We start from the raw sequence: 25,259 nt of genomic DNA, 5'->3' as shown, positions 1-25,259 counted from the left end.
TGTACACGTCCTATATCCTACTTCTTCTGGACTCAAGTTGAAAGTTTGAACTATTTTTTAAAATTTTTCTAAAAAAAAAACATGAATCGATAAAAAAAAAATAAACATAATTAATGAGAGGTAGTTAATTAACTTTGTTAGATATTAAAAAGAAAATTAAATATCACAGTATTTAGATGCATGGCTGTAAATGTACAGTTCTTTCCCATAAAAAAACAAATCGTCGTTTTATTAAAAACAAAAAAAAAACTTCATATTTTGCTTGTTTATTTGTACTATTCCTGTCCCTCATGTCCTCACTAAACACTCTTCAGCCTATCCAGCAGTTCCTACTCCATCTAAATATCTCACTCCCCAGAACACTTATGCACGGACATATGGGTTTAGGATCAGTAGCCAGCCAGTGACTGAATAAGTAAATCTTGGAGCTTTAACCTTCCACGTAGATAGTGTCAAAACTACTTTAGCAAAAAGTTTAAATCAATGGTGGCGTGCCGAGATTTTATTCAGGGGCGAAGTAGAATACTCGCTAATTTAATGAATGGTTTTGAAATGTTGCAGCGGCGTGGGGTTGAGTGGTGGGCCCAAATAAACAAAGGCTCTTACAGTGTCGCATTGATTCTTGTCAAACCATAATGAAGTTGATTTTAATTAACGACAGTTAAGAAATCCGAAAAGATATATATGTATTTATATATATTTCCCACAAAGGTTGTATTTTAACGTTCTCTGTCGTGTAATCGACTTTTCAAAGCAAGAAACGGACCACACAGCCCACTTCGAGTTCATAGGAAATGATGTTGTATTTGGCTAATCTTTAAACACGAAGAAGAAACTTATATGCAACGAGAAATAAACATTAATAGAGATTGTACAGAATCATTATCAACTTTGATTACAAACTTTACGCAATCATATAGTTCACTTTAATAAAAAAAATGTGAAAAGCCGGAACTTACGTCAAGTGATCATTAACAGTGTACGGACAGGCCTCATTGTGTGACTCATATCTAGCAACACATCTAGCCTGGAGGGGGGGGGGATAGAAAATAGACTGGAGAAGAGAAACAAAAGAGTAATGAGGATTTGATGAAACCAAAGAAGCCATTCAAATACGAAATTCTTCGCCAGTCACTTCTGAACGACTCTCCACAATCCTTGTAACTGCTATTAATCTCAAGGTAGTTTACTCTGGTCTGACCTTTTACCTCTCCCCTGACACTATGACAAGGGATGAGCTACTTGACGTCAGACGAATTGGCCAAAGTCAGCTAATTGAACTGTGGCCAACCTAGCTTTAATGAACTTTTACCTGCTGACTAGTTTACCTGGGACGAACGAAAATGCGAGATGTAATGAAGGCTTGAATATCTGAGGGTCAATTAGACCTTTTAAGGTTGAGTTAACATATTGTTTACAAAGCCTTTATCAATTCACTCTGTCTGTCTGTCTGTCTGGTAAAAAAAGGTTATTTCTCACACACCCATTCAATTCTCACAATTATTGTTTAGCTTAGACAAGACACGAATTAATAAAAAAAATTAATCAGTCAATGAATTACTGGTAATTATTAAGTATTTTGTTTGATACTAGCAAGGGAAACCAATTCTAATTTTTCAGTATTCACAGATATTGCTAAACATGTTGGGTCTAGTCCCCTTAAATAATTCACGCATACTCCGCTCAAGCTGATTATTTAAACATTTTTTTTTATTGTACCTAATAAAACATGAATCATTTTTTTTAAAAAAGCAATTAATCAATTAATTATTGGTAATTAATTATTTAGTTTAATATCGAATAAGGGAAACACCTTGTACATTATTGAAAGATAAAGTTTTAAGGGGAGATTTCTTCCCATTTAGATATGCTTTGTTTTATTAAAAAAAAAACATAATTGTTATATTTTGCTTGTTTTCTTTATTTGATAGAAATCCTATAGCTGATAAAAATAAAATCAATCGAGTTTCAATGTGGTGTCAAAGTGGCATTGTTTCGGGGGTGGGGGTACATTAACGCCTCGACTCAATGCATCATATGTCTTTTATACAACTTCTAGACATCGCATCATTAGCAGCTAGACTTTGAATATAAGAGAGTAAAGATACCGACGATATCATGCCGTGGTTGATGTAGATTCTATTTTGTCGGTTAACTACATTGGAGAAAGTCTCTTCATTTCTTTCTGAAGTCTTAACTTAAATGTACTAGTGTCAGAAGGATTACAAGACTGGGATAAATACATTGTTTCTGTACTTATGTCTCAAATCTAAGCCGGTGTGATGTTATCTATAACAGTGGTTCCCAGACGTTTTCCTTAACGGAACACTTCGCACATCATGAGTATTTAGCGGAACACTTCGCACATCATGAGTATTTAGCGGAACACTTCGCACATCATGAGTATTTAGCGGAACACTTCGCACATTATGAGTATTTAGCGGAACACTTTGCACATCATGAGTATTTAGCGGAACACTTCGCACATTATGAGTATTTAGCGGAACACTTCGCACATTATGAGTATTTAGCGGAACACTTTGCTTATTTTATTAGAGAAATTAGTTCTCATGGTGGCCTAGTAGTTTATTATTCCAGTAGTTCGTGGAAAACCTATTCAGGTGTCGCGGAACATTACGGTTCCTAGGAACACATTCTGGGAAACACTGATCTATTACAATAAATGTAACCAGAGCAGGTCAATACATCTTTCTATATATCTAAGCCTGTGAACATTTAAGATGTGGATATCAAGAACAAGATATTCTGCCACATCTAGTTGCCACGTCTGCCACATCTAAATGAAACTATGCAGATCTCATACAGGACTTGGTAGCTACTTGAAATACTGTATTCCTCTTGAATCTTCGAATCTTCTCGAAATTAAATTAATTTTTCTATATATTTATAAGATTAAGTCTGTTCATTAAATTAAAATGCACCGGAAGTAAAGATCAGTAGACATGTTACAAAACGAGCATGCAAATGGTTTATGTTCTGGAGTGTTCTCATAGTAAGTAAATCGAGACCCCAAGTGGGTTATGGAATAGTATGCGTACGCTAAAAACAGTATTTCTAAAACCATCTTTCTTACAGCGTGTAATCTGGTTCTGCCTGGTTGTGAAAACTGGCGCGAAAATAGGCGAGGGTAAGAAAACAGACTTGGCAGAAGAAAAAAGAGACAGAGAAAAAAAAAATCTCGGAAACAGACACCAGCCCCAGCTGGAATAACGTACTCAGTCTGGAGCCAAATATTCCGGGCTCACAGAGGTCTCACCAGTCACACAAGGAGGCACAAATCCACAGTGTAAAGCCCTCAGCTCCGTGCAGTGGTGTAGCTAGGAATCAGCCATCATTTGGGGAGGGGGCGTGGGGCTTGACCTCTTTGGGGGACTCTCCATTTTGAGTAATATTTTATGTAAAAAACACTAATTCGGCTCCACCCTCAAGTGGATCCCGATGGGAGAGGGGTTCCTATTCTCTCCTCCCCCCACCCTAGCTACGCCACTGGCTCCCTTGATGACAAAAAAATTGTGATAATCTTATTGCGATGCAAAAAAAAAGTCTTTAACCTTAATGTCAAACAAAATGATCGACAGTTGTCAAGTTGGATTACATGTATACACAAAACCTGCCCACCCCTCCCTCCCTCCGCCCCTGGTTCCACACCACCCAATGCAATAACAAAAACAAACAACACTTAAGACATAAATAATAAAATATTTTAAATTGTATACACCAAATATATTTGTTTTGTGATCAGGGACGACCAAGGAATAGATTCTATTTCAATTAGATAGACTAACAGATGGAAAGATACACCAGTACATTGAGAGATGTATTTATAAATCGGGCGGTCAAAATGAAAATAATTAAGAAACAGGAAGCAGTGCTAGCACAGTGGCAAAACAAATCTAAACAAAAAAACAAACTTATTTATAAAGATGGACAGATTAAGTATGAATAGAGAGCAGTCCGGTCCTCTAAAATGTGGACAGTTTGAGACAAAAATGAAATTAATCAACGTGATACATCTCTTTAGAGCTATTTAAGTGAGGAACATTATTCTGGTTATATCCTAAGGGGGAATGGCGAAGACTGGGAACCTGTTGATCCCCCGCAGATCGGACAAAATCACAAATAGAGATATTAAGATAACAAAGTGTTTTTATGTTTTCTTCAGGCTATTTGACCTTTTTCACTGTTTCAATATTTGGAATGTTATGTTTTAAAATGTTATGATTTGTTCCCATCTTCGGTTGTTGTTGCTGTTGTTGTTGTTGTTTTTATACAGAAAAAAAAATGTTACAATCTTAGATTACAAAGTTTAATTAAGCAATTAATGGTAGCGAAGTGAAGATCTTCTTCGGATCATCTGCGAACTCAATTTTCTGTGTACAAGTACACGATTTAGCTTGATTCAGCTATATAGAGATTTATATAGCTTGATACAGTTTGATACAGTTTAATACTGGATGATACAGATTGATACAGTTTGATACAGAGTGATACAAATTTATACAGTTAGATTGATGAAGTCTAAAACAGCTTAATACTGTTTAGTTTACCTTAGATCTTCTAGTCGTTTTCCAGCTTCTGGTTTCTCAATCAGCTGTTCGTTTTCAATCAGCTGTTCGTTTTCAATCAGCTGTTCGTTTTCAATCAGCTGTTCGTTTTCAATCAGCTGTTCACATTCAATCAGTTGTTCACATTCAATCATAGCACCACGCATCGATCTACTCATTTTTTTTTATTCCTATTAGCCGTGTTAATTCCTGAAGTTTTTTTTTTAATTCCTTTTTTATTTGTTTGTAAAGAAAATGTTGAAGGCTTGTTAGGGCAGATTAGGATAGAATTACATTTTAACAATTTTCTTTTATTTCTAGAACTTTTTGTATTTCAACTTAACACATACACCACATATAAACAGACGCATCTCAATGATGAATGCTCTTGCAAGATTAAATAGTGAACATCATAGCCTCTCTCCAATTCTCAGTTTAACTGTATAAAGAAATAAAAAATGTTTTTATTGTGTTGTTATCTAAATGTGTTGTCGCAAAATGCCAAACTTGCCTACTTAAGTTGGTGCTAAATCACAACATGATTGAGAATTAACAAGAATTTCAAAACTTAGTCCTGTATCCCCCCCCCCCCGACAGCGCTGCACAGATGTCAAGGTATAGAGCTGTGGTACTGATCGATTCAAGATGGTCATTACGTATTCTTTTATGACATTCTTTGCTATTCTCAAAACGAAGAGAGTTGCAATGCAGTCTATGTACGTAAGTAAGCTCTGGCATAGAGCATCAGGCTCATAAGAGGCACATGTAGCTTTAATATGTACATCCAACTTTTTTAAAAATCTAAATTAAGCAAAATAAAAAATAAAAAAAAAAAAACCCTAGCTTTCATAAGGGGAAGAACCGCACAATCATTTTTTTTATTTACCTCAATACCATATAAAACAAAATCAATTAATAAAAGAATGGAAAATGGGAGAAATAACGTGTAAAGATTTGTACCAGACAGACAGACAGACGGACGGATGGAGTGAGTTAATAAAAGCTTTGTAAGAAGGTCTTTCTATTAAGAAAGGCACCCAGAGAATCAATCAGCCTACATTAGAGTAAAGACTGCCCAGTCTGGCTACATAGGTGTAAAGACTGCCCAGTCTGGCTACATTGGCGTAAAGACTGCCCAGTCTGGCGACATTGGTGTAAAGGCTGCCCAGTCTGGCTACATTGGTGTTAAGACTGCCCAGTCTAGCTACATTGGTGTAAAGACTGCCCAGTCTGGCTACATTGGTGTAAAGACTGCCCAGTCTGGCTACATTGGTGTTAAGACTGCCCAGTCTGGCTACATTGGTGTTAAGACTGCCCAGTCTGGCTACATTGGTGTTAAGACTGCCCAGTCTGGCTGCATTGGTGTAAAGACTGCCCAGTCTGGCTACATTGGTGTTAAGACTGCCCAGTCTGGCTACATTGGTGTTAAGACTGCCCAGTCTGGCTGCATTGGTGTAAAGACTGCCCAGTCTGGCTACATTGGTGGTAAGACTGCCCAGTCTAGCTACATTGGTGTAAAGACTGCCCAGTCTGGCTACATTGGTGTAAAGGCTTCCCAGTCTGGCTACATTGGTGTTAAGACTGCCCAGTCTGGCTACATTGGTGTTAAGACTGCCCAGTCTGGCTACATTGGTGTTAAGACTGCCCAGTCTGGCTGCATTGGTGTAAAGACTGCCCAGTCTGGCTACATTGGTGTTAAGACTGCCCAGTCTAGCTACATTGGTGTTAAGACTGCCCAGTCTGGCTACATTGGTGTTAAGACTGCCCAGTCTGGCTACATTGGTGTTAAGAATTCCCAGTCTGGCTACATTGGTGTTAAGGCTGCCCAGTCTGGCTACATTGGTGCTAAGACTGCCCAGTCTGGCTACATTGGTGTTAAGACTGCCCAGTCTGTATTGACGTTGTGAGAAATGTATTAGTAATGACATAGAAAATACATCAAATCTAAAAGTTGAAGGAAATATGAGAATACAGAGATGGAAACGGAACACAAATATTTCCCGTTAGATATTCAAGATGATGGGTTATGGTTTGAGACTCACGGAAGTGAATTGACATCAATAGTTCATCTTCCCGGATTTTTACCAGTCCTTTCTGTTGTCTAGACACGCCATCCGACTATCATTATAGATATGAATGGAGTTCATTAAATGAAATGCCTTTCTTTGAAGTGTACTCTTCTCATCTTACTGTCTATATCTCTCTGTAATCTGTTTCTCTTTCTTTCTATGTATCTATCTGTTTACTATCTCTCTCTCTCTCTCTCTCTCTCTCTTACTCTTGCCATCTTTCTCACGCTGTCTTTCATTTTCACTTTACTTTTCTTTCTTTCTCTATACCTCTTTTTTCTCTCTTTCTCTATACCTCTTTTTTTCTCTCTTTCTCTATACCTCTTTTTTCTCTCCTTCTCTATACCTCTTTTTTTTCTCTTTCTCCCTCTTTATCTCTCTCCTTCTTTCTTTTTACTCTCTATCTTTCTCAGTTCCTCTCTTTCAATCTTTTATTATCTCTTTCTTTATTCTGTCCGTCTCTCTTTCTATCTTTATTATCTTTTATTTTATTCTTTCTGCCTCTCTATCTTTACTCTATCTTTCTTTTCTCTTTCTCTTCTGTTTTTCCTCTCTGCCTATCTTCCTTTTTTTTTTTATTTATTTACTCTTTTAACTTTGATTTCTTTTTCTCGATATACTTTCTTCCTTCTTTTTTTCTTTTTTTTTTTCTTTCTTTCTGTCACATTTCCTCTATGTTCTTACTCCCCCCCCCCCTTTTCCTTTCTCTTGCTCTTTGCTAATTTCGTCAATTGTTTTATCTGTCCCAGCCATTCGGTAATTCCCGTTCGATTTATTTTTAAACTTTTCAGACCGAAAACAAAATAGACCAGCTCTGCGCGCACGCGAGAGATAACTCCTCCCTTGCGTAGTGGCTTCTCGTCATAAATTCTCTCCCCTTCTTTCTCGATTCTTTCCCCCCCCCCCTGCTCTCCCCCCTCCGGTCTCTGGTCCATCGTCTAAATGTTTAATAAAAGAATTGTGTACGTTTTATGATATTAAAGCATTAACACACCCCCCTCTCCTCCTTTCTAACTAAAGTAGTTCTACCAACTCATTAATATTCATGCGAGACGTCAACTACCAAAAAATCCCCATTGCAGTTCCGGCAAGAGCGGGGGGAGGGGAGAATAATGGCGAGAGGGGAGGGATGGGGTGACAGAGCAACCCCCTCAATCTAAAAAAGGAGAGTGAGCTGGTAGCCGGTGTTAGAACCCAGCTACTTTGGTTCGACTGTGGGATAACTTTGTCTACGGGGGGACGAAGAGAGACGGGCCGATCAATTTGGGGCCCACTAGACTCTTTTGTTTGTTTCGTTTTCTCCTTTAAGTTAGATCCAAGTTTTTATTTCTCGACAAGAGTTGGTTTCGCTGGAACTTCTCCAAAAAACCTGGCAGGGACATAACCTTGAAGGTCATTTCAAGAAAGGTCATTTTGATTTTATAATTCTTCCAACGGTCATTAGTTTCTTTCTTGGCTGAGGTAAGTTTTGTCATAGTCTAGATATTCTGTCCTTCTTTTATTGGATTTTCTAAATAAAACTTGAAAATTGTAATTCTGGAAACAATGATAAAGTTTAGGAGCCAATTACCTCCCTTTGAACACATCAATGGAAATATTTTTGTTGAGGGTAAAAAGTAGGACTGTATCATTCTGAGCTGGACCTTTAAACTTTAAAAAAAAAAATATTTATTAAAAATTTCTCATTGATCTTTATCTAAAAAGTTTTGAGGAAAATGTCTTAAATTTTAATTAAGTCGAATTTTTAAAAACTTGAAAAAGGATTCAAAATGTAAGAAAACAAATATCTGAGTCTACAATTTACGAAAATAAGATTATGTTTAAAAAATTATCCTTAAACAAATGAAGAAAACATAATATCCGGATTCTTAGGATGCATCTAAGTGTATACAACTTAAAAGGGTACCTGAGATAAAGTTAAGAAAAGCCAAGGCGGTAGGTTGTTGTGCTGGCCAGATGACACACTCCTTGACCGTTGGTCACAGAAACAGACGACTTTTACATTACGGTGTGCTTGAATTGCAGAGTCCTAAAGAAGACCTAAACTAATAGTAAAACAAAATATAAAATATATAGAAATATTAATAAGTATTTTAAATTTTAGAACGCATATTTGACAAGAGAAATTTCTCAAAAAAAAAAAGACAGACATCAGCTGATTGACAAATTACTTTTTTTTTATAAATATCGTTGTGAAAAAAAAATTGTAAAAAGAATAATTGTCATAACGATTACCCGTCAGTGACTTAAAGTGCGGAATTGTCTCCTTTCATGAAGCAGACTTAATTATTATTTTTTTTTTTAAGTGCGCCATCACTTTTTCGATTTATAACATTGAAAGCAGAGTCATGGATTTTTTATTTTACTTTATTTTCAATTTTATTTTAAATCATTTGACTAATAAATTATTGATAAAGCTTTAGTTGACTTTAAAACAAAAGGAATACAAACAAATCTATACACCTATAATAAACACGTGATAAATAGAATATGACACGATGAACGTTTGAAGACGGTACGGTGCCAAATAGAGATAGACATTATAAGTGACAACTTTATAAGTTTATGAACAAATTGTCTTATAAAAATTAGCACAAAAAAAAGATATAAACAAATAGAATAATAAATTATTATTATAACTAATTAACAAAATTTCAACTGAAAAAAGTGAAACGAGATAAGATATAGAAATAAGCAGGAAAGATTTTAAATGATTGCAAACACTGCCAAAAGACATACATAGTTATATATATATATATATACACTATATATATATAGTCGTTGAGCTGGCCACACGACACCCTCGTTAACTGTAGGCCGCAGAAACAGATGACCTTTACACCATATCCGCTGTAGATCACAAGTTCTGAAAGGAGAACTTTACTACTATTTTTTTTTACTATATATATATATATATATATATATATATATATATATATATATATATATATATATATATATATATATATATATATATATATATATATATATATATATATATATATATATATATATGAACAGAAATATATAAGAAAAGAATGCTTACATATATACATATACAAAAATGAACAGAACTTTTCTTATTAAGATCACACAGATAGACCTCCAGAGATTTAGGATGACATGGGGATAAAACATTTTATATTCTCCTAAAGCCATCACTTTATAAAGACATAATTCTGCATGTTGTAATTGTTGTTATTTCAATATTTGAATAATAAGCCTGACATTCTTAAATCGTACACATGTGATAACACAGCAGATAAGAATGGCACGGGCTTATTAGACAGCACACTTAAATATAAAAGGTATTTTTTTTTACCTGGTTGTAAGGCTTAACAGTGACTTTCACCTTATCCCCCCCCCTTGCAAAAAAAAAAAACTACCTGAATACCATAACCTAAACCCCCCTCCCCTTTTACAAGAAAACAAGATCTAAATTTTAGTGGGATCAGGAAATTTCCCTCCTGCCCTGTCACTAATGTGTCACAGAAGTTGTCACAGACCTTGTCACTGACAGATGAGCTAAATGGGACCTAAAGGTGGATGCATGTGTACAGTACGTCATGTGTATGTGTATTGTGTTATGGCTGCGTGCGTGTCTGTGTGTGTGTAACAGGGAAAAAAAAAAGAGGGTGGGGGTTAGTATTTGGCTTACACTGCAATAGCATTATTCTCAAAGAACCTCTTGTCTCAGGAGACACATTAAGACAGGTCTTCGTTGACTTTAACACACGTGTCCCCAAACCGTAAACATTTTGCTTACAGCCAGAAAAAAAGCGTTCTATAACCATAGCATGCCTATAAGACACGCATAAGCCAAGAGCTTAGACTAAATTAGTTATATAATAAACGCTGGACGAAATGTAAAGCTATGGGCCTGAATGACTTCCTCTCATGAAAACCTGTTGTTATGTTTGCCCTCTGTGTATTAGTGCAACTTTAAAAGTACGCTCTCTACAATAATTCATTGCTGCACGTACATTAACTCTTTCTCTCCGTAAATATTTTTTCTCGTTTCGATATTATTATTCCTTTTGCTCATCTGTATTTCACTATCCTGTTATGGATAAACTTTAATCACTTTTTTGTTTGTTATCAGAAAATGTTAGAGTTGGTATTGAGTTATAAGAGAAAGCATGCTCTTTTTGCACAACACAAATTAAAGTTTATGAATCCAAAAAATCAATTTAGTTTAATGGGGTCAAATCAACGTTGGCATCGTCTATTAGGAGAGAAAGAGTTAATTTGTGTGCATTTAGCAATTTAACATTTTCAGTCATTATATATATCTAATTTTAAGTTCTAATATTCTTCAGCCTTCATATAAATAATGTCATCAACGTACCCTGAAGGCCCTGCTTAGTTGTAAGCGTTAGAAACGAAATCATTTTGGTGCTTAAAAAATCAAACGCATATGTTATATTTAATGATATGAAATTCCTGGGAAAAAAAAAAGCATTAATTGCCTCAATATTTTTTTTTCTGAGTAATCTAAGTCGGCGCCTGGTGCCAGGTAATTAAAACTCATTTCTTTTTCATTCTTCTCTCCTAAATACTGGCAAATAACCAGATCTTTCATAATCTGTGCTATGCTTCCGAGATCAGACACTGCTCTGTACAGTAATCTCTTGCAGTTAAGTTGTTAACCTCCTTCAGTCGTAGCGACCAGTGGCGTAGCTGGGAATTCAGGCACCCGGGGATGGGCGTGACATTTTTAGGGCCCCTTGCTTTTGACATTGGGCATCATGACATGAGTTTATATACTTAATAAATATATGTCTAGCTTCCAATGGTACAGTATATAAGTAAAATGAACAAAATAATCATTATGACTGTTTTAATGACTAATCCCGTTGTTTATTGGCGAGACAAGTAACAAATCTCAATTCGTATCGCCTCATGTCCGTATTTTCTGTGCAGTAATGGTCATCTATAACCTCATCTACATTACTATCTAGTATTTGTATTTTATTTTTTTTGCTCCTCGTAAATAACAAGATTACACGGCATGGCGTAATATTTAATATTTAGTATACAAAATATACGACATTCATTTGGGGGACCCTCAAGTGGGTGTATTGGGGGGACTTTCTAATTAGGACCCCTCTTCCCCCAACTTAGCTACGTCACTGGTTCTTGTAGAACACATTTTCATGTGGCTGCGGAGCACTATTTTGGAGAGACATTCCCGTCCATATATATAGCAGGTTAAGCTGATTTCCGCTTTGGTGGTAAAGGAACAGAAAGTTGTTTTTTTATAGGTTAGGGCTTTGGATAAGCGAGATGAAAGCCTGTTATAAAGTAATGGGTAGACATTAGGTGATAGTGTTGTTATTACTAACTTGAAGGACATTGTCGGACCTCACAAGGGCATGTGATACTAGAATTGATTTACAGTTTCCGGCACGACTTTCTGTGTCCTCACTGAAGGGGAACAAATGATGTCTTAGAAGTCTATGTCTTAGTTCTAGTACAGCTACTGTGGTTATCTTTAGCTAGGACTTATAATTCAAACATGGTAAAAATGAAGCACCCAGTGTTTTCTCAATATATGACTCTTGTAGATGTGGCATCTCCGGGTCTTTTTTTTTTCCCTAGCATATTAATTCAGAAGATAAAATAATCTAATTAACCTACAGAGTTTATTAAGATATAAACATAATGGCAAAAAGGATAAATAATAGATTGATTAGTCGTGCACCCTGTGGAGATGTTTACATTTTTTGTTGTCGTTCTTCTACACTCCTTATGCAAAAGAATTTCTACCTATAGAAAGTTATGAATTAAAATACTTAAAAAGACACAAAGATAAAGGCACATTTTTTAATATCCAGAGATAAATGTGTACAGATGCTCCTTCTTCCTTATCGTTATTAGAGCATGGAATGGGTTGCCTAAGCCAGCCAAAAAACCAGTGACTTGGCAGAATTTAAGTAATTGGTTAACATACACGATTAGATCCATGACGCGTAGGACGTAATCATCTTCTTTATTAAGTAAAGTCTGTATTATATAAGATCTTGGTCTCCTGCTTAAACTTTGATTAAAATTGTTTTCTAATCATTTTGCATTACGATGGAAGTATGTGGTCAAGACAATGACCTCGCTATTATAACACTCAATTCAAAGCTATGGGTATTTCGGAAAAGTCTGAATTTATATTGATCCTAAATCTTGTTATGTGTGTGTGTGTGTGTGTGTTTTAAGTTGCGGGGTTGTTCATTTTTTAACTAGTTCATTCCTTTGTTAGCTCACTTATCAACTTGTTTTCAATAAAGAACTTAAGTAACCACATAGACTAAAAATATATTGTCTAGTAATTTTTGAATTGCATACACTAGCTTGTGATCATGTTGTACGCAGATAAACCCCAAACTTCAGCTTTCATTTTATTACCCACAATGATATAAACCATCGATCATGTAGACATTTGTTTTAATTGTCTAATCTGCAATCAGATGTTTATGTTTACAAATGCAAAGACCACACTAAAATATAACTGAGTTTCTCCTTGGGATGGGAGAAGGTCTTGCAAGACATTTGTCACCTATCAATATTGACCCATTTAAAATGTTCTGAATGATTTCCTGGCCCCAATGTTCCTCTTTCGTCCGGAGCTATTAATAGATATTTATCTAGGTCGTCATCATTTCCTGCCCCTCCCCTCTCCTGTACAGTACCCTCCAGCTCTTTCCTAATCATCATCCGGTTCTCCAAATTTAGAAACAAGCCCGACTTAATGTTTTATAGAGACGTAAAGCCTATCCACTACTTCCCCCCCCCCACACCACACCCACCTTTCTCGTGACGTTTACCTTCGTATGTAAACAAAAAAAGAAATGAGATGATGAAACAGCGAGATTGTATTTTGTACCGGGGCATTCAGGTCGTCACTTTTCATGGGTCGATTGAGTTGAGAATTAGTAGTTAGTGCATAAGTCAATAAACACAAGTGTACATGTGTATTTACGTATATGTGTGTAATAGTAGTGTGTATATGAGTGTATATGTGTCTTCGCAGGTCTTGAGTGTACACTAGTGAGTTCGTTTGTATGTAAATCAAATCTCCAATCAAATACCAGCAATTTCAACAACTGTGTAAATGTGATGGTGGGGTGCGAGAGATCAGAAAGTACTTGAAATACACAATTTAATTTGATGTGTGTGTCACGCAGTGTCGGATCTACTTATAGGCCTCTCCTCACCCCAAAAAGTGGTTCCACGGATATTCTCAATCATTTTGAAGACAGAGCAGAAGAAAAATTATTTATGTTGATTACATGGGGCCCCAAATACAGGGGCGTAGCTAGGAATTTGCCATCATTTGAGGGCCCGGGTGGCTTGACCTCTTTGGGGGGGGGGCTGTATTTTTGAGTAATATTTAAAGTAAAAACACTCATTTGGGGGCTGCCCTCAAAAGGGGGCCCGGGGGAATTTTCAAATTCTCCCCCTCCTCCCCCACCCTAGCTACGCCACTGCCGAAATCTCAAATAGTTTAGGGCTATCCGATCCAGGACTATCACCTGCAGCGTCAGGTAAGAGAAATTGTCGTCTGCTGTGGACCGATGCTTTCCTGCTTCTCTATGGACTGTGGGCAGACGTTTCCAGCGGCCTGATTGTACACGCCTTTTTTACAATTCCTTTTATTCTGGACATACATTCAAGGAAAAAAGAATTAATTCTGGATCCTGGACACGGTTTTCGAAAACGGCTCTAGAGTTTTTCTTAAAAATTTGACAGTTGATGGGAAAACTCTAGTTCAACTGTTATAATTTTTCAAAGTATTAAACAAACAAAAAAATTAACTTTGGCTTGAGTACAAGAAAATATTTATTTTTAGACATACTATACTTCAATGTGTTTAATGTTGTTATATCTATATTTATTACACTCTTGTATGGCCAACTAAGCGAAGGAAAGCGCTCGCAAGGTAGTCAAAGAAAGCGCTTCAGGGACACCCCCAAAGCTTCTCTGAAGGCGTTCAGCATAGACCCAGGCACCTGGGAGACAGAGACACATGACAGAGCATCATGGCGTCGCGCTGTGAAAACTAGCGCACAGGTTGCTGAGGAAAAGAGAACAGCGCTGGCAGAAGAAAAACGCCAGAGAAGAAAAGCAAGGCAAACGACACTAGCTCCAGCTGGAATAACCTGCCCAGTGTGCAGCCGAACATTCCAGGCTCACATAGGTCTCACCAGCCACATGAGGAGGCATAAAACCCCAGAAAGCCCTCAGCCCCCTGGATGACAAAGTGGTCATCATCGAACCACGATGGACGAACTATATATATATATATATATGTGTATTAGTTCCTGAGAGTCAAATGATCCATTTAGAAGTTTTATAAAGGAAGTATTGCCGTTTATTTAAAACAGTGTTGTTGTTTTGTTGTTGTTGCTTTGTTGTTGTTGTTTTTTTGACATTGTTCTTGTTTTAACTTACTAGAGCTCTCTAGTTTTGCTCCTGAAGAATCTTTACATAACAATGGATGGAGGGTGGCCCTGTCGAGAATTGTTCCAAACTGAGTTCCAAATGAACAAACGGATCGATTATCTCATTACTCCACATGAGCCTGCTCAGTGATAACAAATTTATCATTTTGACATGCACACATTGATTTTAAACATGCGTATAGATTTCTAATTGTTGCTAGAGGACATTTCCCTCATCTTGTGCTAGAAGTACCGTACAAAATTTGGTTGAAGGTGACACGCTGACAGTAACATATTTACGTGACAGTAACATATTTACGTGACAGTAACATATTTACGTGACTGTAACATATTTACGTGACTGTAACATATTTACGTGACTGTAACATATTTACGTGACTGTAACATATTTACGTGACTGTAACATATTTACGTGACAGTAACATATTTACGTGACAGTAACATATTTACGTGACTGTAACATATTTACGTGACTGTAACATATTTACGTGACTGTAACATATTTACGTGACTGTAACATATTTACGTGACAGTAACATATTTACGTGACTGTAACATATTTACGTGACTGTAACATATTTACGTGACTGTAACATATTTACGTGACTGTAACATATTTACGTGACTGTAACATATTTACGTGACTGTAACATATTTACGTGACTGTAACATATTTACGTGACTGTAACATATTTACGTGACTGTAACATATTTACGTGACTGTAACATATTTACGTGACTGTAACATATTTACGTGACTGTAACATATTTACGTGACAGTAACATATTTACGTGACTGTAACATATTTACGTGACAGTAACATATTTACGTGACAGTAACATATTTACGTAACAGTAACATATTTACGTGACAGTAACATATTTACGTGACAGTAACATATTTACGTGACAGTAACATATTTACGTGACAGTAACATATTTACGTGACTGTAACATATTTACGTGACAGTAACATATTTACGTGACAGTAACATATTTACGTGACTGTAACATATTTACGTGACTGTAACATATTTACGTGACTGTAACATATTTACGTGACAGTAACATATTTACGTGACTGTAACATATTTACGTGACAGTAACATATTTACGTGACAGTAACATATTTACGTGACAGTAACATATTTACGTGACAGTAACATATTTACGTGACAGTAACATATTTACGTGACAGTAACATATTTACGTGACTGTAACATATTTACGTGACAGTAACATATTTACGTGACAGTAACATATTTACGTGACTGTAACATATTTACGTGACAGTAACATATTTACGTGACAGTAACATATTTACGTGACAGTAACATATTTACGTGACTGTAACATATTTACGTGACTGTAACATATTTACGTGACTGTAACATATTTACGTGACAGTAACATATTTACGTGACAGTAACATATTTACGTGACAGTAACATATTTACGTGACTGTAACATATTTACGTGACAGTAACATATTTACGTGACTGTAACATATTTACGTGACTGTAACATATTTACGTGACAGTAACATATTTACGTGACAGTAACATATTTACGTGACAGTAACATATTTACGTTACAGTAACATATTTACGTGACAGTAACATATTTACGTGACTGTGACATATTTATGTGACAGTAACATATTTACGTGACAGTAACATATTTACGTGACAGTAACATATTTACGTGACAGTAACCCATTCGGGAGGCACTTAGATATTTTCTTCACATTCTTGTGTTCAATTTTTTTGGAGGGGTGGGGGGGGGGGGGGTTATATAAGACATGATCATGACTCATGACATAACATTTTTTTCCGAAACTTTTGCAGTTCGGAGGGGGGGGGGGAGGGGGAGTCGGAATTTGAATCAGGACTTTGAATACTTAAATAATGCATAGAGAGTACTAATTGTGGCCTGGCATAACAGTAACAACAAAAAAACCTAAACAAACACTCACGTTACATAGTCCCTAGTAATTCTATTTTGTTTCTATGGTGTAAGCTCCTGGGGACTACTACAACAGTCTCACGCTGAGATAAAGACTTCATTCTTAGGTATTCATGATGCAGCTTACAAAAGAATTATTCATTCATTCAGCAAAAGGTGTATAAGACTGGTAGAGGACAGGTGCTGATTTTTTAACTCTGTCTGGTAAAAAAAAAATGTAAATTTGACTCTACCTCACCCATTCTCGGATTAAATTAAAACTGTGCATATTTATTCATTGACATAGACAAGACCTGAATGAATAAAAAAAAATACCAATTAGACAAATAATTACTGTTAATTAATTATTTATTTAATAGCAATAAGGGAAAATAATACTTCAGTATTTACATATATGACTAAATTTGTTGCATTTAGTCCCCTTAAATAATTGTTAACTCTATTTCTCCCTCATGTATTCTCTGATCAAGTTGGTACTTTAACAAATTATTTTTTGTACCTAACAAATCATGAATCAATATAACAAAAAAAAAAACTCAATTAGTCAATTAATTATTTTATTTTGTTTTCGAATTAGGGAAATAACTTGTACATTATTGGTAAATATATCTTTAAAAAACGGAGTTCTTCCCCTTTAGACAAGCTATGTTTTTAAAAAAAAATATTCTAAAAAATACTTTGCTTATTTCTATTACACAACCGAGTATTAATTGTGTCTCCACGGGAGGCCGAACAAGACAACTAGACGTTGTTTTTTTTTAAAACATTTATTTTTACACAATTACAATCGAGTTATACATGGCTCTATACAGTAATCTCTTGATCGATGGTGTCATATAGGAATAATGGAATTCTAAACAGGTTTTTGTTTGTTTCACAAACATTATGCGAATAGACAAACCAAAACAACCTTTTTATGCCTGCGCTGGGTTTGGCGAAATATGTAGGTCGCAGCTGGGGCTGCGTATCCACGGGAAATACTGCATTCCTCATCGATCTTCGGACTCGAAGACAAGCCTTATTCTATAAAAAAAAAATGTAAGTTTACAGAAATAGTATATTGTTCGTTACCAAAGACTAACACTTAGGACGAAAACAAAATTTACATAGCCCGTGAGGACAAAGGCGTTGTCTTTATCATCTGTCGCAAAATATACAGGTCGAAGCAGGGTCTGCGTGGTCACGTGAAATACTGCACTCTTCTTCTTTCTCTTCGGAATCGAAGCCAATGCTTTATAGATTGTTCCGTTAAATCAATTCAATATTTCTTACTTACTTACTTAGACGTAGGTCCTCCCGCGCCGTTCGGCGCATTGGGCGGCAAGCTGTCTCCATAAGGATCTGTCACTGGCAATGTCTGAAGCCTCCTCCCACCTGGTGTCCACTGTTCTGAGGTCCTCCATGAAGGTGTGTCGCCAAGTAATACGAGGACGTCCCTGTTTGCGCTTTCCTCGTATTGGCTTCCATGTTATCGCATCTCTTGGTATGCGTAATTTATTTTGTCACGCAAAACCATGCGACGCTCTGTCACAACCTCACTAAGTGTTCGACTCCCAGTTCGGCATAGAATTTTCTTGTTTGAGACCCGATCTGTGTAACTGACTCCCAAAATCCGTCTCAGCCATTTTTGTTGAGCCACATTTAGTCTTTTTCTCAATTTTGACAGATGACTTCCATGTCTCACATGTATATGTAGCAGTTGGAATGACGATTGTGTTGAGAAGGTGTATTTTTGTCTCGAGTCCAAAGGCTTGGCTGGTCCAAATAGGCTGCAGCCTTTGGAAAATGCTCCCTGCCTTTCCTATTCCAATTCAATATTAGCGCAACAAACGTGTACTTCGAAAGCCATGCTACACACAAGTGGACTTTATATTCAATTATTGTTGACATGATCATTTTTACATAGATAGCAGATATAAAAAAACGTTACTCTGTTGATCGAATGGCCTTTGTTCCTGTACTTAATCACTATCATGTGTGTGTATGTGTTTTACATGACACTAAACTCTGTAATTTGCCCAAGGATAAATAAAATTGCTTCGACATCCGGAGATATTTGACCAGCGGATATCCCAATTTGCCTAGAATATAGAGCAAAGAAAATAACCCTGACAAAACTTTTGATCTAATACTGGGAATGAAAAAAAAAAAAAGCAAAGAATAGTTGGACATTGTTTTGGGGATCAGTATGAATTATTAAGCGATTTTTTTAGATTAAAGCTACAAAGTATTCAAATTTGTTTGTCAGCGAAACTTTTATATCAACAGTTAACCGGCACTTCAAACACCAAACTGTTTTCTGTTTTCCTTACAGTTCAAGTCACCAAAACATGGAATCAGATAATGTAGTTTGTAGTATTAAAGTTTACACTTAAAGTGTCGTCGAATTAATCAAGCAAAAGGATGAAGGTCGATTCTCAACAAATAATACCGTTAACAAAATATTCGGTCAAACAATTGACCTTAACCTTTGACTTAACTAAAGGTAAAATACCTGGGAGATAATTTTCGTTGTTTCAGGTTTTTTTTTTTTTTTTGTTTGTTTGCTTCCATTTTGTTGCTGGAGGGTATGAAGAGATTCTGTAGTTGGCAACTTTTTTAGCATTAGTTTACTTTATTACTAGACATACAGGGAGGGTACATTATACGTGTTTTCTATATTTTACAATGCTACATATTTATACAAAGAATCAAATAAATTATCCAGTGGCGCCCCTAGCATTTTAATGTTATGTGAAGAATTGTATTCATTGTGTGAAATTAAAATGGTTTTAAGTGAATTTCTTTTATTTCGAATGCCTTTAAACCCATTAGATGAATATCACATTAGAATACGGTTTTAGGCGGTTCGGGGGTTAAGTTTAAATCGTTTGACCATTCACTCCATCAAGTTACGCCCATGCTTATTTAAAATTGAGACTACATTTTTTTTTTTCTAAAACACATAAAACTAAACTAAATTATTTGGCTTCAATGATATAGCCTAGCATAATAATTTATGACTTCACTCAAAACCCCTTTTTACTTTAAACTCAAAGGACGATGTCAATATCTCCGTCGAAGAAAGTTGTGATTTTATATAATCCTTATCTATCGATTTAGTTAAATGTGATAATTTGAACCAAAGATCTATAAAGTGTACCGTGACTAATGTTTTTTGGTGTCATTTATGGCTTCTGTCAATCGTTGGGCCAAGTTCAAAAGAATTTATATTTTTAAATCATTTTTTTGTTTTTGCTAAGTGCCTTTGTTACAAGTCAAAAAGAAAATATGAGCACGAATAAAAATGACAAATCCCGGATCACTTTATCGCACATATTGCTTTGTTATCGAGTTTATAATCAATACTTTAGTGACTGATTGTCGTTGTCGATAAAAGCGCAACACTTCAACTTTCCAGCTTTCATGTTCTAGAATCTTGAATTCTAGTTTGAGTTTCCTTGAGTTCCGCTGACCATGAAATGAATTCTGGCACAGACCGAGTGGGCGGGAGGGGGGGGGGGTGTCATTACTTTGGTTATAAAATATTGACTTGTTTTTTAATTTGATTTATAAAATGGTATCTAGATCTAGCATTGACATTTACTTTGATACCTTGGGGATATATCTATAAAGCCATAAACATTTTGTATAATACCAGCCTTAATTGTCAACGAGGAATATATCTTTATCAAAGTACTGTTCCTTGCTGACAAGTAAGGCTAGTATTATATATATATATATATATATATATATATATATATATATATATATATATATATGTATATATATATATATATATATATATATATGTATATATATATATATATATATATATATATATATACATATATATATATATATATATATATATATATATATTTATATATATATATATATATATATATATATATATATATAATTATATTCGTCGCTCAAGAGTTTGGACGAGAAGAAGAAGTAAAGGAAAGATCACTTTCTTATTTCTGCGGATAGTCACCCCACGAAAAAAACAAGAGTGGGGGGGGGGAAGAGAGAGAACAAGTATTCACCTGTCACTACGGATGGCTGCCTGGTTATATATATATATGACTCCCGGGAGTCTACACTTGTTTGATAGTTGCCTACCCGTAGGGGGTATCTGATATACGCTGTGAAAGTAAAGGCGGCACGTCGTTGTGATGGCCACATGACTATCTCGTTGTAATGATATAGATGGCAGGCATATGTGAAAACAATAGTGACCTAAGTCGGATGATGGTAAATGACAGACTGACTCACAGGACTAATAGAAAGGTCTCGTTAACAGGCTTTGGTAGGATTCTTGATGTTTATATTCGAATAAGTAATGTGTTTAATTTTAAAAGAAGATGTTTGAAGACATGTTTCACTTAAAAGCTTAACTTCTAATGATTCGCCTGTTAATTAAAGGGATAGCACTGTTCTTCTAGCTACACAATGTATATAATTGGGTAGATGGTTATCGTTCTTGACTTGTGCTTCACCGATGCAAATGTCAGTAGTGCCACTTTTGAACTCAGTCTGCTGTCACGGTTCAGTCAAACATGAACACATTTTTTTTAATGGCGGTGACTTTGTCTCGATCTTCCTGCAAACCAAACATTTAGTAGTGAACATGTAGTAGTGATCTTGTAATGGTGAACGGGTAGTGGTGAACAGGTAGTGGTGAACTGTTAGTGATGAACTGTTAGTGATGAACTGGTAGTGATGACGACTACTACCATAATCTTCAAATACAAAAACAAATTCTAATAAAATACATAGAAAGACACAAAGATAAAGGCACATGACTCATCTCATAGGCTAGGACAAATTTGTACAAATGTTCTTCCCTAGTGCTATTAGAGCATGAAATGCGTTGCCTGAGCCAGCCAGGAAGACCAGTGACTTGGTAGAATTTAAGTCATTGGTTAACATGCATGACTAAATGCATGACGCGTAGGATGAAATCATCTTCTGTTTTGAAGTAACGTCTGTATTATATAAGACTACATTAGTACAGCTTGGATCTTAAACTAAATGAGATAAAAAGAAAGTTTAGGGTGAATGTTTAATGAAACAAGTTAGAATCATTAGTTACATGAGAGTTTTAAAATCCTTTTAGTACTAAAAGTTTGAGAGGATAATGAATCGCCTTTCCGCAACGACTCAATATAATCACAATCTTATTTTCTCTGTACACACAGAGATGAGCACTCACTCATTTTTTTTTTATGTACAAAGAAACGGCTTTAGAATCCAATATTTCGTTTTGAAAAGCCAATAACAATTCAACCGTATCCAGGTCGGATCTGTTTCCGCCTGGTTAGCATTATCCTTGAGGTTTAGGTGTTGTTTTTTTTTTTTTTTACAAAAGTAAGTTACTAGAAATACCTTACAAATAAGTTTAAACTAGTTTTTTCATTGTCTGCGTTACAAGAGTTTCAATCTATTGCTTGATCGTGGGGTGTTAGTTATCTATCAAACATTATTTATCACCTATTATCATCTTATCTTATCTTTGTATATCTCAAGCTGAACAAAAGAAGTATAATCTTATTGAGAAAAATACAATAGAAACTGCAATAAAAACTTGATCAACCTGTGATTATAAAATAAACAAACGACATTCCAAAACAATAGTATGAATCTGTTTTTGCTTTTTAGTTATACTTCTAGTTGAGACTATCAAATGTATTAAGCCCAGTTTGACTACCACAGACATTAAGCCCAGTTTGACTACCACAGACTTTAAGCCCAGTTTGAGTACTACTGACATTAAGCCCATGTTGACTACCACAGACATTAAGCCCAGTTTGACTACCACAGACATTAAGCCCAGTTTGAGTACTACTGACATTAAGCCCAGTTTGACTACCACAGACATTAAGCCCAGTTTGAGTACTACTGACATTAAGCCCAGTTTGACTACCACAGACATTAAGCCCAGTTTGAGTACCACAGACATTAAGCCTAGTTTGACTACCACAGACATTAAGCCCAGTTTGACTACCACAGACATTAAGCCCAGTTTGACTACCACAGACATTAAGCTCAGTTTGAGTACCACAGACATTAAGCTCAGTTTGAGTACCACAGACATTAAGCCTAATTTGAGTACTACTGACATTAAGCCCAGTTTGACTACTACTGACATTAAGCCCAGTTTGACTACCACAGACATTAAGCCCAGTTTGAGTACTACTGACATTAAGCTTACTTTGAGTACTACTGACTTTGGCAAGGTTATGTCTGGAAGTTTGAGAAAGAGAAAAAAAGGAGAGAAAGAGAGACAGACGGGGAGGCTAGAAATGGCGAAAGAGTTCGTTGGGTTGATGGAATGACTCTCCACATTGAGCAATACAGAGGCGACATTCTCAACAACTTTGGTGACCCCTGGGACTAGCAACCAGTTTCCAGCGGCATAATCCGCGGCCAGACGAATCGGATCAATAACAAGATTTAAACTGTTGTAGAGAAACGTAACGGCCAAGGAAGCTTCTTTTAACAGGATCACTCATGTACGACAACTCACTCTCATTATTGGTGTCAGATTTATAAATATTAATTAGCACCACGGTTCAAACCCTGTGGTCCACCAGACATTGCTAGCGAAGTGATAATAATTATTATTTTTTTTTTGGATTTTTTTAATAACGTAGTACATGTTGTGATAAATATCTAGCGATTTTTGTACTCTTTATGATATTAGGAATGTTTTTTTCTTCCAATTTTCAAATAAATAAATTAGTCTGCCCTTTCATTGCATTGTTCAATGGCGTAGCAAGAGACTTGGGGGTCCGTGGGGCTCGGCCTATTTAGGGGCCCCTGCATTTTGACATTTGACGTCATGACATGAGATAATGTATTTAATAAATATATAAGTCTAATGTGTGGAATACACGCAACATGGTCACTAACTTAAATAGTAACATGAATAGCAAGATAACATGACTTGGCTTAATTAATATTTTAACAAATATTGGACACACTTTTGGGGATCCGCTTTCAAGCGAAGGCTCGGGGGGATTTTCAAAATTTGGACCCCCCACCCCGCCATCTCTTGTTATTTATTTGGTTGTTGTTGTTTAAAATTCATTTAAGTTATTTCTAGTGATCTAAATACAGACATAATTTTTTTTTTAATTGTGTCATTCATCGGATTGTCTAAATAAAACAAAATGCGATTTTAGTATTGACGCTATTTTTTTCTCTAAGTATTATCAACAAGGTTTAAAGTTTTGCCTATTGGTATGTCTTATCTGTGCGCATCCATTGTCTTCCGAGACAAAATGGAGACATATAGTAGGGAGTTAGGGCTTTCGATCACAGCCATAGCAAATTTTCCCATCCAGTTCAACATTTTTTTTTACGGACAACCAAATGTCCCAAAAGTGGAATTCATATAAAGCCAAAATTAAAATATGGCCTTAGTAAAATGCACATGGCTTTCGTTCATCTTATCTAAGCTGTGAAGGGTTTTATTACTCTTCTTTGATTTGAATATTATCTTGCATTCAGTCACCAAAGTCAATAACCAATTACGTCGATTAAGATTTATTGACCTTGGCAGGGGAGCTAATAAAAAGTTATATCACAGTAAATATCGCATTTGATCATAGCGATTCCATGAGATTTACTTTCAAAAATATGATTGCAATTATAACGGTCATAAATTTTGTTGTTCATATGTAATTCGCTTTTTTTTTTTTTATGGTAGTTAGAAATGTGCCTAACAGTTTAGAGAAATGATTTAAATGCATTTGAGACATGTTTACGCATTTGTTGAAAGTGCCTTAGTGTCAATGTTACAGCAATAACCTTCATCTAGGGCTACAAGTACAAAGTATCTTTTTACAGTTGTGCTGTGGTTTACGTTGGGACAAGGTTACAAGAGGTCATGTTATATTCATGCAGTAGTACCCAGCAAGTAAGGGAGGTCTAGCCATTCAATTGGGAATACCTTATAACGTAATGTTTGCAGTGGCGTTGCTAACAGGTCCGGAAGGGGTGCGCGCAGTTAATGAAGTTAATGTAAGCTTTGTAAATAAAAAATTGCCGCATCTAAATACATGAAAATTATTCCCCAAAGCATCTAGTGATTGATATCTTGACAATATTTTTAAGTTTCTTTGACTTTTTTCTATAGACACCTTTATTTTTTTTTTTGGGATTACATAACCTTTTTAGGATAATGGATCAATGATGCTATGTTTAAACTCTTC

The 25,259-nt window shown here is 35.7% G+C and overlaps 1 protein-coding gene across 4 annotated transcripts in view; it reads left to right on the top strand.

Moving 5' to 3' along the window:
* Window positions 1–25,259, top strand: part of LOC106062110 (carbonic anhydrase-like) — a 126,415-nt gene that overhangs the window by 45,415 nt on the left and 55,741 nt on the right. The window contains exon 1 of one of the 4 annotated variants that reach the window (XM_056034733.1): window positions 7,831–8,095. The exons of the other annotated variants lie outside the window; for them this stretch is intronic. The gene's annotated coding sequence lies outside the window, so the exon portion shown is untranslated. Of the gene's footprint in view, window positions 1–7,830; window positions 8,096–25,259 lie in introns of those variants that run through there. 4 annotated transcript variants of the gene reach the window in all.

Source organism: Biomphalaria glabrata, chromosome 7, assembly GCF_947242115.1.
Source record: "Biomphalaria glabrata chromosome 7, xgBioGlab47.1, whole genome shotgun sequence".
In the NCBI taxonomy this organism is placed as follows: domain Eukaryota; kingdom Metazoa; phylum Mollusca; class Gastropoda; family Planorbidae; genus Biomphalaria; species Biomphalaria glabrata.
The sequence above is the reverse complement of the archived record's forward strand: the minus strand, read 5'-3'. Positions and strand labels throughout refer to the sequence as shown.